Source organism: Mus pahari, chromosome 12 (genome assembly GCF_900095145.1).
Source record: "Mus pahari chromosome 12, PAHARI_EIJ_v1.1, whole genome shotgun sequence".
Classification (NCBI taxonomy): Eukaryota; Metazoa; Chordata; class Mammalia; order Rodentia; family Muridae; genus Mus; species Mus pahari.
Genome location: NC_034601.1, coordinates 27,658,113 through 27,663,709, shown reverse-complemented (window position 1 = coordinate 27,663,709; position 5,597 = coordinate 27,658,113).

The window sequence follows — 5,597 nt, the reverse complement described above, 5'->3', positions numbered from 1 at the left end:
CATTTTTAATTTTAATTTTTTCTTTTAAAGATTTATTTATTTATTATATGTAAATACACTGTAGCTGTCTTCAGACACTCCAGAAGAGGGCACCAGTTTTCGTTACGGATGGTTGTGAGCCACCATATGGTTGCTGGGATTTGAACTCAGGACCTTTGGAAGAGCAGTCGGTGCTCTTAACCACTGAGCCATCTTGCCAGCCCTTTTAATTTTTTAAATGCACCGAGTTTGGTTTAAAAAACCCAACCAGCAAATAGACTCCCATGTCACTCTTCAGCCCATTGGCTCCCAGAGACCAGATGCTTAGACACCAAAAATCCCTTCTAGGCACCAATAGTGAGGCGGTTTCTCTCTCTTTTTTTTTTTTACAATAATAATAATAATAGTAATAAAAAGTTAAGTAATATCTCATAGGAGCGTAAGAGTGGAGTGCCACCGAGTCATGTTTGCTACATGAAAGGGAAACAGCACGCAGACAGGAGAAAGTTAGAGGGAGGGAACTCTCGGTCTCCTGAGCTGATTGGACAACTAGTCTAGTCCTCCATAAAGCCCATCCCTGTGGGTGGCCGGAGTGGCTTGAATGTACACTGTAGTGTAGCGTGTGACCCAGCTTGTCAGTGATCTCAGCCACTTTCCTGCAGGCAGTATGAACTCCTGCTTGTTGGCAAACATGAGGGGAACAGCATCTCAGAGGCCACCCTTGGCCAGGATTCTCGTGAGCTCCTCCTGGACCTGGGTCACACTGTTCTCTGCCATTGTTGTCCACTGCCAAGGTCAAACCTCGAGTACTCTGGAAGCTGCACCTCATCTCTGAGCTCACCCGGATTCCACACTGCGAGGATGATGTTGCTGAACTCAGTAGCCTCCATGTGGAGCCCAATGACAGCAATGGTGGTCACTATTTCAACCAGCTCTGGTTTGTAGGGAACTGTGGCATTTCCTGCAGTATCTGGGCCTAACCTGAGAAGGCACATTTTGTTTTGCCAAAACTGCCCATGAAGAAGTTTGCAAAGATATTCCCCATGCTCATGGATAAGTGGAAGTAGCACTAAGAGAGACCTCAGAGGCTGGGCAGAACTTTCATTCCAGATTCTCTCTCTCTCTCTCTCTCTCTCTCTCTCTCTCTCTCTCTCTGTCTCTGTCTCTCTCTGTCTCTGTCTCTGTCTCTGTCTCTCTCTGTCTTAAAATTTATTTAACTTTATTTTATGTGCGTTTTTGCTTGGCCTGCATGTATGTCCATATGAGAGTGTCTGATCTTGGAATTACAGACATTTGTGAGCCGCCATCTGGGTGCTAGGATTTGAACCCAGGTCCTCTGGAAGAACAGTCAGTGCCCTTAACTGCTGAGCCATCTCTCCGGCCCCCAGGTTATCCTTTTAAACTCTAGGTCACTGAGGATAATGCCCTGAATAAAGTTGGCTACCGCATGAGACCAGTCTGCTTCATTTTTAAACCCAGCTCTCCCAGGTTCACGTGGAGTAAGTGGACTGTGCCACCAGACAGAAGAACTGATACGACTGAGCAGGCCCAAACCCCGGGAATTTCGGATTTGAGAATGGCAGGCGTGGGGCTAACTCCCTGCCTCACTACCTGATCTGAAACAGGTAACCATGACACCTCACTGAGAGGACAATGACAACTGGTCATGCAGCATAAAATGTGGAATTCTCCATGCTGCCCAATATCTAGATAGGCCCTGAGTGTTTAGCCAATGGGCTTTCCTTCCTGCAAAAGGTATTTGATCCCTGGGTTACCCTGAGTAAGGTGTATGCATTCCCATCCATCATTAAATAAAACAGTTTGGACAAGTCAGGACATCTCCGTTATCAAGGATGGATCGAGGCCAGGGGAGGACTTTATTGTTAAGCGTGGAGGCTAAATCTCCATGAGGAGGCCTTCTCTCTTCCACCCCTTGGTACTGCTGCCTCGGTACTCTGAACCAAACCCGATTCGATTCTGCAGCACCCCCTCCCGCCCCCAGACCCTCTTCCTGGACTCTGCCTTTTCCTTCCTGCCTGGTTTGTAAATGCCCTGCAGGGAAGCACAGACCCTCGACCCCTCGACATCCACTCACCCACCCAGCCTCATCCCGAGCAGTTCCCAGTGGTGTCCGGAAACACAGGAGATTGAGAACCACAGCATCTGTCCTAGATCCTGCTGTTTCTCCCCCCCCAACCCTCCCCTCCCGGGAAACACGGGCTGGGACCTCTAGTAAGGACTGTGCTCTGCCTCCCCTGAGCCGCTTGCCAACTATGCTTGGGCACCCCAGCAGACGCAATCCAAAGGGTTCATGCTGCCAACTAGAGCAGGAAACAGTGAGTGTTTTGACATCATGTATGTCGGTGTAGCGTGTGTGTGTGTGTGTGTGTGTGTGTGTGTGTGTGTGTGTGTGTTTGTGTATGTGCGCGCGCAGTACCTAGGGAGGTCAGAAGAGGTCATTGGATCCACTGGAATTGGCATTATGGGCAGTTGTGAGCCACCACTTAGGTTCTAGGAATCAAGCCCAGGTCCTCAACAAGGTCATTCAACCACTGAGCCATTTCTCCAGCCCCAAAACATACACTCTCCCCCCCTCTTAACGTATTTTTTTATTGATTCTTTGGAAATTTCATATCATGCACCCCATCCCACTTATTTCCCAGTCCTTCCATGCCTACCCTCACCCTTGTAAACCGCCCCCCAAAGAAAATTAAAATTAACAACAAAACTCTTGCTGACCTTCAAGGCAACGATCTGCTCACCTCACCTCTCAACTGAAGGCTTCTCCCACACTGGTCAGAGCTGCCGCATCTCCATTTCCTTCTCGCGCACGCACCCTCCGCTCCTCTCTTTCCGTCACATCCTTGTTCGTCTTAGTGGCATTGGGAACTGCAATGTGTCACTCAGCACACCTTTTTTGCCCAGCTTTCCTTGTGAATGTTCATTGCAGGGACTCAGGGATGGTCTGCTTCAAGGCCTCTGGCTTCTACTACATCATCAGTACAGGCCCCTCACCAAAACTTCTCTCGAGGATCTCTTGTTGTTGCCCTGAGTCACGGAGATCCGGTTTCTTCAGTAGCACACAGATGGGGAAGATGTTGGGATGGGACAACTCAAAGCCCTGGATGACTGGGTGATGGTTCTGAGTTCATCAGCCCCAGCCTCTGCTGGGATGCCATGCCACTGCTAGGTAGGTAGGTGGCATGGGGCTGGCCACGGTCCCCAGGCAGCAAAGCCTGAGCACATCACCAAAGCACTAGTGGCTAAGACTGCCTACATTCGTATGGATCTCAGCCTTCATTTTGGCCTGGGGCAGCAGCATGGACCACAGACACCAACATGGTTTCTGGTGGCATCATAGCCTACAGTGGTCCTTCCAGGATGTTCAATCCAGGAAGTAACCCTTTCCTCATCTTGGGCTTCTGCCATTACAGAGCCAGAGTGATCCTGTGGTGGCACATTGGAGGGTGGGTGGGGAGCAGGGTCTACTTCTGCATAATCTCCAGGCTGCTGCATTTCCTTTAGGCAAAGTCACTGCTGGTTAGGCAGACAGTGAAGGATTAATTTCCTCAGGCAGATACTTCAGAGGGTAGGAATGAAGGTTGGAGTGTATCTTCTGCTAAGAGTAGTCAGACTTCTTCCTCAGGTAACACAAAGCCTCGAGAACCCCAGAGTTCAAAGTCAGTCACCAGCCTCAATAGGGTCTTTCACACACCTGTGCCTGTTAGATCCCATTCCTTAACCGCTGACGCTGTCCAAGGCTGAAACTTGAATTTTTTTTTTTTTTTTTAAAGATTTATTTATTTCATGTAATGTGAGCACACTGCTGTCACTGTCTTTAGACACACCAGAAGAGGTCATCAGATCACATTACGGACAGTTATGAATCACCATGTGTTTGCTGGGAACTGAACTCAGAACCTCTGAAAGAGCAGTCAGTGGGTGCTCTTAACAACTGAGCCATCTCTCCAGCCCTGAATTTTTGTTTTAATTCAGCCAATCTTATTGAGGGCTTCGGTTTGATTTTCTGAAATGTGAGCTCTTGTGGCTGCTGAAGAGAAGATTCTCCTCCAGGGTGCACTTAGAAAAATTTAGACCGTGTATGTGTGTATGGAGTGGGTCAATCTTATGGGGTTCATCGTCCTTCCTCACTTTATCCTGAGATGTTAGAAGTTGGTCACTTTTATCATGGAGCTCATGAGTTTCCATTATCAATTTATCCAGAGATGCAGGAAGCACTCAGCCAGCATCATTTTCCCACAGATTGTCAAAAGTGACTCAGTTCCCTGCTTCTCACAATAGATCATGCAGGACAATCAAATGCAATTGTCTTGATAAGATTATTCTAGCCAGGCGGTGGTGACGCACGCCTTTAATCCCAGCACTTGGGAGGCAGAGGAAGGCAGATTTCTGAGGTCTACAAGGTGAGTTCCAGGACAGCCAGGGCTATACAGAAAAACCCTGTCTTGAAAAAAAAAAAAACAAAAAACTAAAACAAAAACAAAAAAAGATTACTCTAGACCCAGCCTCACCCTGTCAGCTCAGGGATTTGTAAGGCCAAATTTGGACAATATTTCCATGATTTGTAATTTCTACTTCATGTTAAATGTTTAATAAAGCTTGTGAGGGCCTGGAGAGATGGCTCAGCGGTTAAAAGCATTGACTGTTCTTCCAGAGGTCCTGAGTTCAATTCCCAGGAACCACATGGTGACTCCCAACCACCTGTCGTGGGATCCGATGCCCTCTTCAGGTATGTGTTGGAAGACAGCTGCAGTGTACTCATATTAAAAAAAAAAAATCCTTAAAAAAAAAAAAAAAATTCTAAATGCTTCTAGGACAGGCTTCAGTAATTACAGCCTTCCAGCTATACCAGCTCATGTGGAGTACCAGCACGGCAGAAACAAAGACCCTGCCTCAACAAGGTAGAACTCCCAAAAGCTGTCCCCTAACCTCCACATGAGCATCCTCTCCACCACCAATGGAGCCAGAGGCAGCGAAGTAACCGAACAATGGCTGAACTCTGTCTCTGGTGGGATTTGGAATGACATAGAAGACACCCCGCCTGCACTGTTATCCAGGAAGCAGCTTCTTGAGGATATCTGGGGAAAGACCCATCATGAATATAGGTAGCATTACCTATCCTATGGACATTGTCCAAATCTGATTTATAAAAGGGATAAAGTCAACTGCTGCTAGAATTCCTTTCCTGGGAGAGATGTTAAGCACATCTATTCCTCCTAAAGTCCCAACTCAAACTGGTGCGATTTTACCAGTTCACTCTGGGGAACCAATGAGTTTATTTACACAGCATATGTTAAGTTCACTGGACTATAGATGTTTCCTAGCTCCAAAGTGCCACACCAGGAATTTTTACCCAGCAAAAATGATTTTTCTGTAGCTCCATAGGTAGAACCCCAACTTCCCTAACCCGTGTACGCTACCATCTCTCTAGAGCCCCCGTAGCTCAGGCGGTTATCTATAAAGACGGCAGGGCGGCGCACGCCTTTCATCCCAGCACCCGGGAGGCAGAGGCAGGCGGATTTCTGAGTTCGAGGCCAGCCTGGTCTACAGAGTGAGTTCCAGGACAGCCAGGGCTACACAGAGAAACCCTGTCTTGA